The sequence below is a fragment of the Bubalus kerabau genome, chromosome 1 (genome assembly GCF_029407905.1).
Source record: "Bubalus kerabau isolate K-KA32 ecotype Philippines breed swamp buffalo chromosome 1, PCC_UOA_SB_1v2, whole genome shotgun sequence".
Classification (NCBI taxonomy): domain Eukaryota; kingdom Metazoa; phylum Chordata; class Mammalia; order Artiodactyla; family Bovidae; genus Bubalus; species Bubalus kerabau.
Window position 1 is genome coordinate 174,489,434 of NC_073624.1, and position 11,712 is coordinate 174,501,145.

At 50.9% G+C, this 11,712-nt stretch overlaps 1 long non-coding RNA gene across 1 annotated transcript; it reads right to left on the reverse strand.

Annotated features, from left to right (window-relative positions):
• Positions 1-1,994: 1,994 nt before the first annotated feature.
• Positions 1,995-8,702, reverse strand: LOC129623681 (uncharacterized). Its single transcript, XR_008700621.1, has 3 exons — positions 8,621-8,702; positions 2,461-2,492; positions 1,995-2,090 (listed from the first exon to the last, which is right to left on the reverse strand). It is a non-coding gene; the product is annotated as an uncharacterized LOC129623681 (long non-coding RNA).
• Positions 8,703-11,712: the final 3,010 nt, after the last annotated feature.

Sequence of the window (11,712 nt, forward strand, 5' to 3'; positions counted from 1 at the left end):
AACTGGCCCCGCCCCTTCCCGGAGGAGACCCGGCGCTCGCCAAGCCCCGCCCTCGGGGGGGGGGCTGTCTCTTGACCCGGGATTGAGCGTGCCCCGCCCCTATCCTCCCACTGGCCACCGCCGCAGGGGCTCAGCCCCACGTCCCTAGCCACCCGCAGCCGGTGTCAGCATCTCCCCGCACACCGGAGGCCCCGACCACGCCTCCGGGCCTTTGCTTCCCTGGGTTCCCTCTGCCAGGACCATCATCGCCCTCATTCATATCCGAATTCAGCCCCACCAGCCTCCCTAATACAAGTGGACCTCCGGCGCTCCGAGCCCCAGCCTCCCTCCTGCCCAGCCCAGACTCCCGAAAGCCTGGGGTTGTCTGTGTCTGGCCGCAGCCCCCTAGAAATCCTGGTTAGAACGAGTCAGGCACACCGCAGGTGGCTAAGAGTAGACCGCCTTCAGGGAGTGTTTGTCCTGGTCCTACGCAGCGGTCCCGGACTTCGCCCTCTGCAGTTTGGACTGATTCACCGCCCACCACCCGCCCCCATCCTGGGCAAAGGCTGGGGACAGTGCCGGCCTTCCGGACGGCGTCCATTCCCCGCCCCTACCGGGGCCCGCAGGTCCCTCCCCACCTGCTGCACTACCCTCCGTCCAACAAGAGAGGATCTGGACTTGGGGGCTACTCTGACACCAGCCCCACCACCAGACTTAAAACTCTCATCCAGCCCCCAGGATCTACCCCTTTCCCTCTCTCTCCACTCCTGTCTCCATGCTGTTTCTCCAATACTAAGCAGGTTTGCATCTCAGGACCTTCGACCATGCCATTCTCTCTACCTGGAATGCTGTTCCCCCTACCCTTTCCCCTGGCCTCTCTCCCTCGTCTTCCATATCTAGTCTCAAATGTCACTTCCTCTAAAGCCACCCCCCAGCCCACTCTGTGTGCCTCTAATCTCTCCCCTGTATAACATCACTTCCCAGGTGGCGCAGTGGTAAAGTATCCGCCTGCCAATACAAGAGACCAAGAGACAACGGGTTCAATCGCTGGGTCAGGAAGATCCCCTGGAGTAGGAAATGGCAACCCGCTCCAGTATTCTTGCCTGAAAAATCCCATGGACAGAGGAAGCTGGGAGGCTACAGTCCATGGGGTTGCAAAGAATCAGACATGACTGAGAGCGCGCGCACACACACACACACACACACACACACACACAAACACACAGTACTATAGAACATCACTTCATCATTTTGTCCAAGAGAGTGCAAGCTGCATGACAGGGTCCAGCATTGACTTCTCACCCTGTCGCCTGTGCCTGGAACAGAACCTAGTACACAGTAGATACTCAAAAGAAGTTTGCTGAGGGAGTGATTTCACTGAGGCGCAAGGGAATTCCCACCCTTAACTCAGGCCAACACAGCTTCCAAGCCTCCAAAGAGGGAGTGTTTGCCATCACACTGCCCCAGACCACCAGCACAAGGCAAACTCCTCCCCTTCCTGGACTTTGGTTTTCCCACCAATGCTGCCAAGTGTGCTAAGTGGCTTCACTCATATCCAACTCTTTGTGACCCCATGGACTGTGTAGCCCACCAGGCTCTCTGACCATGGGATTTCCCAGGCAAGAATACTGGAGTGGGTAGCCATTCTCTTAGCCATCTTCCTGACCCAGGGATCAATCCTGCGTCTCCTATATTGTAGGCAGTCTCCTGCATTGCATGCGAATTCTTTACCAACTGAGCTACCAGGGTAGCTCACACATAAACCTGTGTAAACCTGGGCGCTTCCCAGGTGGCTCAGTGATAAAGAATCTGCCTGCCAATGCAAGACACACAAGAGACGCAGATTCAGTCCCTGGGTCAGGAAGATCCCCTGGAGGAGGGCATGGCAACTCACCCCAGTATTCTTGCCTGAGAAACCCTATGGACAGAGGAACCTGGTGGACTACTGTCCAGGTGGTCACAAAGAGTAGAACATAACTTGGCGACTAAACAACATCAACAAACCAGTGAAGACACTTAACAAATCTTCTTTGAGTTTGAGGGATCTCACAATGCCAACCACCAGGAACATTAATGTGACCCTGAATTGTATGATTTTCCACCGATGTTCCCTGAAATAGAATGAGCTTTCTGTCATGGGAGGCATGCAAGCCGATTCCAGGACACCAAATTGGAATTCTATAGTCTGGACCCTGGATGCCACCCTTTCAAGGTGGGTGCTTTTGAGCCAGTGATGCAACTCTTATGCACTTCAGGTTCCCATCTGCAAAATGGCATGATTTGTACCTCACCTCCCAGCCTGTGGTGAGGTGCCTGTGAAGCACTTTGCAAACACCAGGGGGAAAAGGGGGCAGGGCAGGATCAAGGTGAGAAGCTTTGTAGTAATTATTAAATAAATTCACAATTCAGATGCTGCCGCTGAAATATCTGTGCCCAGAACCATAGGGCTCCACCCAGCCAACTGGCCCCAGGTGAACTCACCCACGTCCCCGGCGTGGTAGGCTCAGCTCCTTCTGAAAAGAAAACAGGAGTCATTCCCATGGAGACAAACCCCTCACTTCCCTAGCCTTCCACTCACCTCATCTCCCAGTTGGCCCCTTGTTCACCCTGTTCCAACCAATGCCTCTTTTCTGCTTACCCCATACACTGAACTCAGCCCTGCCTCAGGGCCTTTGCACCAGCTGTATCCTCTGTCAGGACCACTTTCCCTCCCTTTGGTGCTAGTTAATTGAAGTTCATCCCTCAGTTCTCAGCTCAAACATCCTTCCCTCCAGGAAGCCCTCTCAGACTCCTTACATTAAAAATAACTTCATTATTTAAAATAAATTAGTTGATTTAAAAAGAACTCTATCAGTAGTGGCTAAATATTAATACTAATATTCTATCGAGGAAAGTAGACTGAGAGTGAAGAACCGATGCTTTCAAATTGTGGTGCTGGAAAAGACTCTTGAGAGTCTCTTGGACTTCAAGGAGATCAAATCAGTCAGTCCTAAAGGAAATCAACCTGTGAATATTCATTGGTAGGATTGATGCTGAAGCTGAAGCTCCAATACTTTGGCCACCTGATGCGAAGAGCTGGCTCATTGGAAAAGACACTGATGCTGGGAAAGACTGAGGGCAAGAGAAGAGAGTGGCAGAGGATGAGATGATTAGATAGCATCACTGACTCAATGGACATGAATTTAAGCAAACTCTGGGGGATAGTGAAGGACAGGGAAGCCTAGTGTGCTGCAGCCCATGGGATCGCAAAGAGTCAGACACAACTTAGAAACTGAACAACAACAATTGAGGAAAGGGAGATTCCTGCATCATCCTTACCCTGTGCCCTCCCAGATCTGAAAGCTATTTCTGCTCACCCTCTGCAAAATCCAGGCAGGTTTGGGTCCTGGTCATCAATGGGGGCTGGGGGCACAAACCCTATTGAAGATGCAGAGCTCAGCAAGCTGATCTGCACCAATCCTGGGTGTCCTTACCATATACAAGAAATCCCTATGCTTGGGGTCCACTGTGATCCCAGAGTCCACCCTCAAATGTGGTTTGCCCAAGAGGACTTTTTAATTCTCAAAAGGCTGTGTAGCCTAAGTTTAGACTCAGACCTGGGTCCAGATCTATTATCTCTTCTTTCCTGTCCGTGGGACCCTGGGCCAAGTGGTTGGTACCCCCTGTGCTTTGGTTTCCCCACGTGTAATGTGGAGATAATGTAAAACAGGGTCTGGGGTAAAAATGATCAGAAATTATTACCGTCGTGTGTTGTTGTTGTGTTATTTTTGAACTTAGCAAGGGCCTTCGCAGACTATCGCAATACTCGCTAAATTTTACTCACATTCACTGAGGCTCTACTACGTACCAGGAGCAGAGGCCTTTTTACAGGCAGCGTGACTGAGGCGCGGAGGGCAGCAGCTGCCCACATCTCTTGACTAAGGTAGGGTCGGGAATCCAGGTCTCTGGACACCACACACAAACACACACGCTGGGGCGGTAGCGTCGAGGATGCACAACTATTTTTATCTCGGTGGGTTCAGGGCTGCCCACATCTAGAGTTGGGCGTTCGTCATGGCAACAATGACGTCATCAGCCCCCGCTGCCAATTGGAGGGGGCCGGAAGCTGCTGGGCGCGAGATGACAGGGCTGGGAAAGGTTGACAGGGTCTCCAGGCAGAAGAGGAAATGGATCTGTAGGGGTGGGGCGAAGCCCCGAGGCTGGACCCCAACTACCTTGAGCTCAGAAAATCAAGTCAGAGCCCTTCAAGATGGGAGGAGGCTCACTTGCCAACCTGAGGTCTCCTTGTTTGCTTGAATACCTCTGGGGATGGAGAGCTCAGTATCGTGTAGGGCAAAGGGTGCCAGACCCACCACCATTAGGGGCTCCCCTAATTGGCCCCCTCCAATTGTTGTGAGTTCTTATGCCAGCTTCCTCCTTCCCCTACTAACCCACAAAACAGTGAGGAGCTGGGATCTGAGCTCAGGGGTTTTTGCTGTGCCCACACGTGTACACACACACACACACACATACCCTCCATCCCAGCCAATTCCTTCTAAAACCCTGACAGTCCTTGGTTCCCAGTCTGGCTCCCCAGTCTGGGCTGTATGATCTCCTCCAAACAACTTCATCCCTCTGAGTCTCAGTTTCCTTGTTTGGAAATGGTCCAGTTACATGGGGCCCTGAAGGAGTCAAGCAGCAGGCTCAGGGCCTGATGCTGGGGAAGGCTTTGATAAAAAGAAGCCAAGACACTTGTTTTGTGAGGTTGATAAATCACAATTAATCTACACATTTTAATTTACTCCCAAAATACAAAAAGGTGAAAAGTGGCAAAGAGAAATGAGGGAAGGTCAGTAGCCCCCTGCATAGGCTCAGTGGAACACTGGGCCCACATGGAACTCTCCCGGAACCACCCCCGGACCCTCTGCTCCCTGAACCATCTGCTTCTGCCTTCAGCCTCCTCTTTGCCAGCTGTTCCTCAGGGAGTGGTTCTCGCCTAGAAAGGGGGTGGAGGTGTGTATGTGTCGCAGGTCCAACCCCCTGGAACCGCCCTTTAAAGATAATATTTATGGTATCCGCTTCTGGGCTGGGTGATGCTGCCTCTTCACCAGAAGCCTCAGCTCCACCTGGAGGAATCCCCAGTCTGAAGGAGACAGGGGAAGGCATGGACACCCCCATACTGGAGGCACCAGCAAGGACCCAGAGGAAGAGAAGGGGCTGGAGGGAGTGGGGAGACAAAAGACTTCCTGGAGGGGTCTTCAAGTTGGACCAGCAGGCTAATGGGAGGCAGTAGGGTGGAGGTGGGACTCAGCCCAGTGGGACCAAGTCTCACGGGGAGATGGCAGCTGGAGCAGAGAGAGAGAGACCAGTAGGGACCACATGGCACCAGCCAGAGGACTTCCTGGAGGAGGAGAATAGTTGGAACTGGGCCATGAGAATGCCAGATGGTCCTTCCAGGGAGCTTCCCCAGCAGCAACAAGAGACAAAGTCCAGGCACAGACTGGCCAATTTCTCTGTCCCTGCATGCTCTGTTTGGGGATCTGGTGTTATAAAATTCTGTCATTTGTGAAGCAAAGGGCCAAATGGGAAATGAAAATAATGATAGAATAATAGTGGTAGTAATCCTAGTAATAACAGCTTATGTTAACTGGCGCCGACAATCGCTACACAGAAGGCTGAGCTTAACCCAAACCAGGAAGAGCCAGTCTCCTCTTCCCTTTACCCACAGCCAAGGCAAACTGGTGGCCCATGGGCCAAGACAGGTCTTATTTATGACCTCCTAGTATTCAGTCAGGCTTCCCTGGTGGCTTAGCAATGAAGAATCTGCCCACCAATGCAGGAGACAAAGGCTTGATCCCTTGGTGGGGAAGATCCCCTGGAGAAGGAAAAAGCAACCCACTCCAGTATTCTTGCCTGGGAAATCTCACGGACAGAGGAGCCTGTTGGGCTACAGTCCATGGACTTGCAAAGAGCTGGACACACTTATCAACTAAACAACAACAAAAACACTCAACCAACAGCATACCCTGCATGGCCACAGTCAGATTGGCCAGGACACCTCCATGTATTGTCTGGACTGCTCAATCAGCTCATGACTTTCTCAAACTTTTATGAATTGACTCCTTGACCTGTGGCAAAGATTAGCCTCCAGGATAAATGATTGACTTGACTGACTCTGATCAGCAGGCTGCCCCCTGATTGGGGGTGGGGGGTGGCTCTCAGGGCTCCAATTAAAGGAATGTGTGACTGATCCCCCAAATCTAAGCCCTCAACATCTTTGCACTCTCAAGTGCCAGACCAGTTAGAATTTCAATTCTGACTTCCCGGCTGTTACTTTCCCTCTCTGAGCCTCAGTTTCCCCCTCTGATAAATAAAGCTAATAGTCCCCTGGGCTGTTGGAAACTTAAATACATGCTTAGCATTCAGCATTTGTAGGTGCCGCATAATGTGAGCAGTTATTTACACTCCTATTGTTATTTTAAAAAATATTTTCATTGTATCTCCTACTTGGTCCTTTACTGTAGATGCTTTCCTTGTTTCTGGCTCTTTTTTAGACCCGCACCTGCTCCAGAGGAGTCTTTCAAAGCTCTCAGATCTGACATGACCTCCCCTGCTCCAGCACCTTCCACAGCTCCTAATCACCCTAGGGAGAAAGTCTAACCTCTTCAAAATCAGCGCTAGAAGCCCTGGAAGTAGATGAATCCATTTCACGTGCCCAGTTCCAGTGCTAAGAAATGGCTTCTGGTTGCCCCATAAACACATATGTTTGCATACCTCTGAGCATTTCCATGTGCTGTTCCCCCTGCTCAGGTTGCCCTCACTCACCTGGGCAATCCCTACTCGTCCCTCCACCTCCTTGGATGGAGTCCTGCCAATGTGGGGTTGGTCTGGAGGGAGAGCCAGGTCTGTGTGGGTTCAGATCCTGACTCTGATACCCACCAGGACACCTGGACAGAGCCTATGAGTCTATGAGCCTTAGTTTCCCCATTTGTAACGTGGGATTCGTCCTCAGGGAATGCGTACCTCCTCCCCATGGAACAGGCCCCCACTTTCTGACGTCAGTTGCACCCCCATTCGCCTACCCAAAGGCAGTTTCTCTATTTTAAGAGGCTGCGGGCGGGGCTCAAATCTATCTGGGGCTCTGGGCGGGGCCTGGTTCCCCAGTGCTCACTAGTCCAGCTGCACCCCTTAGTCTATGCTCAGGGCCCCCCCACTCTTGCCTTGGGCAATGACCCCTGCCCTTCTCCTGCCCCTCCTTCTCCATGCCATCAGGGTCTCTGCCTTGCAGCTCTACCCACACCCTCCCTGTTCCCCAACCCAAATCCAGGTGACCGCAGCCTCTTCACCTTCAGACAAGTTCACAGTCTGGCAGCCAGTTTCAAAGCCTGCCTTTCCCCATTCTCCTCAGCTTCAGTGCCCATTTCCCCACCCTTGTCCTTTCTGGCTTCTCTCAGCCTCATTCATTCCCCCAAAACCAACCCCCTGCCCTGCCACCAGGGGCTGCCTTCTCTGTCCCAAAGCCACTGGCAACCATCAGTTCAGGTACCTTCTCCAGGGGCGCCTGCGGGTGCCCCATGGCACCTGACCCCTCGGCGGGGTCACAGCTGCTCAGGCACTCATTTCCCCCAACAAGCTGGGAGATCCAGGAGGGCAGTTCCAGGGGTGAACACCCCTTACCACCACCACTGCCTCTTCAATAAATGTTTGTTGGGTAAATGATGAATCCCGGTTTCCCCACTTGCAACTCGTGGCTTCTACATGTGTGGTCTAAGCTCCAGGGAAAGGGCTAGATTGTCTAAATTCCCATTGAACAGACGGGGAAACTGAGGTCCAGAGAGATCAAAGGAGTTGCCGCCTGAGGTCACCCACATCGGAAGGGCAGCCTCTGCTAGTTGTGATGTCTTTTTTCTTATCTCTTCGTGGCGCAGCCTCCGCAACACAAACCCGAGGCCAGGGGTCAGAAAAGGAGGGCCCTTATAGTGAATGGGGAAACTGAAGTCCGGAGACGCCAAGAGTGCCTCCCACCGCCCCTGCCCCCACACCCCAGGCCACACAGCCAGTTGACAGTGGCTGGTGCACCAGAGAGCTGGTTAAGGGTGGGCAAATTACATGCCGCTGGGGGACCTCGGGATTGTGACTTTCTTAGACTGGAGGCTCAATTTCCTTGTCTGATTGATGAAAGGGCTGCCTGACAGCCCCAGCCTCCCCATCTTGCCTTATGGGTGAGCTGAGACAGGGGTGCGATGGCGCTGCGAAGGCACGAAGCACGTATTAATACACATTAATTAATATTACTATATCCCTAGTAAAAAGATTAATACAACATATCACTAGTAAAAGGATTAACACCAACGACATGAACATACGATGAGCGCTCAAAGGCTGTCGTTGCTCGTATTATTAGAGCTCCTGCTGGAGAGAGCGAAACCCTCAGCCCCTTTCCCCCAAGGAGCCTCAGTTTCTCCATATGGTAAATGGGCATACCCTCTTCTCACCTAGCGAAAAGCACTTTGAGATGTGAGTGCACAAGCGGGAGCCCCCGGAGCGCGCCCCTCCCTCTGCCTCGGCTTTCCCCCTGGTCCGTCCAAGTCCGGATCCCGCACCCCGCACCCAGGCAGGTTCACTCCACCAGCGATCTCTGCCCGCTCGCACGGGGCCTCACCTGGAGCCCACGGCGCCGCAGGAGGCTCGGCTCGTCCATTGCCCGCTAGTCCGCACTGCCGGCCGGCTCCCAGCCCGGCCTCGGCCAGCCAGGCCCCGCCACCCTGCGCCATTGGCCAAGCTGGTCAGCTGACGAGGCCTGACCCCGCCCCTCTCCCCGAGCTGGTTGCGAAAGGCCCGCCCCTTTCGGGAGAGCCTGCCCCGCCCTTCCAGGCCCCGCCCCGCCCCTAGAAGTAAACACTTCTCGATACATCTTCCTAGAAGAGAGAATTATCCCCATTTTGCAAACGAGGAAACTGAGGCTCAGGATCCATGTGCCTGGGGCACACAACAAGGGTGAGGTGGGTGGGGTATTCACTGCTGTGCAAAATTTAACAAGGACTCTCTCACACACACAAAAATCCTTAAGATACACAACATTTTAAAAACAATAGTGTAAAGAATCAAAGCTAACGCAAAAATGCGTGATGAACTAGACAGCAACATTTTAAATACAGGATCAGACTCTGCCCTTGCACGACCTCGACTGCTTGCCTCACTCCAATCCTGGCCCTTGTCCCAATAAAACTTTATTTAGAAGAATAAGCAACCACCTTAGTTGTCAGTTTCTTTTTTGATGATGACTGCCTTTGCTGAGTGTCAACTGAGCACCCAACTAAATGCTTCATGAGGACCTCCCCTCAAAGGTATCTGATGGTACTTGTTCAACCTGAGTTTGTAGAAGGGAAAGGGAGGCTGGAAAAAGCCTGAAGTCCCAAGGTGGCATCTGCATTCTCTCTTTCCCTGGAACTCCCACTGTCTCTGCAGCCGCAGGTTCCTTCTTTTACCCTAATGTTCCACCTGACATGACTGTACATTCTCAGGTTGGAGGTGACCTGGCTAATCATCTGTGCGGTACTGTAAGATCCCACCAAGTTATGGTAGCCAGACTGAGCACATAGAAATATAGGTGGTTGTTGTTGTTTAGTCGCTAAGTTGTGTCCAACAATTTGCAACCCTATGGACTATAGTCCGCCAGGCTCCTCTGTCCATGGAATTTCCCAGACAAGAATACTCAAGTGGGTTCCCATTTTGTTCTCCAGCGGATCTTCCTGACACAGGGATCAAACCCATGTCTCCTGCATTGCCAGGTGGATTCTTTACCACTGAGCCACCAGGGAAGCCTGTTAAAAAAAAAAAATACAGGACTCCAAGGCAAAATTTGCTTTTCTCATACATGTGTTGAAATTGGCATGTAATTTGCCTACCCTAAGTCTACCTTTTTAAAGCGTACAATTCTGTGGTTTTTAGACATATTCACAGAGTTGTGCAATCAGCACCACTATCTAACTCCGCAACACTTTCATCAACCCCAAAAGAACCCCTATACTAGTGACCTGTCACCTCCTACTCTCCCTCCCCTCAGCCCCTGGTAAATACCAATCTGCTTTCTGTCTCTGTGAATTTGCCTTTCTGGACATTTCACACAAATAGACTCGCACAACGTATGGTCTCTTGTGTCTGACGTCTTTCACTCGGCACAGTGTTGTCAAGATTCATTCACATTGCAGCAAATGCTGCTCCTTTTCTTTTTAGGGATGAATAATATTCTATTGCATGGAGAGTGTTTTGTTTATTCATCTATCCATTAATGGATATTTGAGTTATTCTACATTTTGCTTCTTGTGAAGAGTGCTGCTGTGAACATTCATGTATTACCTGTATTACAAGCTTTTGTGTGGACATGAATATGCTTTCAGTTCTCTTGGGAATATACCTAGGAGTGGAATTCCTGGGTCCTATAGTCGCTTGCGCTTCCAAGGTGCTGCTAGTGGTAAGGAACCTGCCTGCCAATGCAGGAGATGGAAGAGCCGCAGGTTCGATCCCTGAGTCAGGAAGATCCCCTGGAGGAGGGCATGGCAACCCACTCCAGTATTCTTGCTTGGAGAACCCCATGGACAGAGGAGCCTTGTGGGCTACAGTCCACAGAGTCACGAGTCAGGCACAATTAAAGGGACTTAGCACGCATGCGTGGTAACCCTGCTTTTAAATATTTAAAAAAAACTACCAAACTGTTTTCCAAAGCACTCACTGTTAGGGGTTGATTTGTGTTCTCCCCAAATTTGTAAGTTGAAATACTCATCCCCCAGTACCTCTGAATGTACTTGGAGAAAAGGCCTTTGAAGAAGTAATTAAAGTAAAATGAGTTCATATGGGTGGATCCTAATCCAATATGGCTGATATTTTAATAAGAAGAGGAGTTATGGGCTTCTCTGGGGGCTCAGATAGTCAAGAAAAGGAGATTAGTATACAAATATGTATGAGGGAAGACTATGTGAAGACAGGAGGGAAAGATGCCATTTTCAAGCTGTGGAGAGAGATCCTGGAAGAAATCAAATCTGCCAACACCTTGGTCTTAAACTTCTAGCCTCTAGAACTATAAGGAAGAAAATTTCTGTAGTTGAAATCATTCAGACTATGATACTTTGTTATGGCAGTTCTACCAAACTCATACAGACCCCTAGTTACATTTCATTTCAGATAAACAATGAATACTTTTTCAGTATATTACTCTCCACAATAATTGGGATGTAAGTATGCAAAAAGCCCTCTATTATTTATCTGATTCCCTGATAACTCAGTTGATAAAGAGTCTGCCTGCAATGTGGGAGACCTGGGTTTGATCCCTGGGTTAGGAAGATACCCTAGAGAAGAGAAAGGCTACCCACTCCAGTATTCTGGCTTAGAGAATTCCATGGACTGTATAGTTCATGGGGTCCCAAAGAGTTGGATGTGACTTTCTCTTTTCACTTTCATTTATCTGAGATTCCAATTTAACTGGCGGGGGTGGGGAGGCGGGTCACGTATTTTATCTGACAACCCTACACTAAATCGGCTTCAGTTGGAGCTTGCATACACCCAGGAAATCGTGAACTCATGCCCTAAAATAGCCAACTTTCTGTCTCTGGCTACTGCTGCTGCTAAGTCACTTCAGTCATGTCCGATTCTGTGCGACCCCAGAGACGGCAGCCCACCAGGCTCCCCCATCCCTGGGATTCTCCAGGCAAAAACACTGGAGTGGGTTGCCATTTCCTTCTCCAATGCATGAAAGTG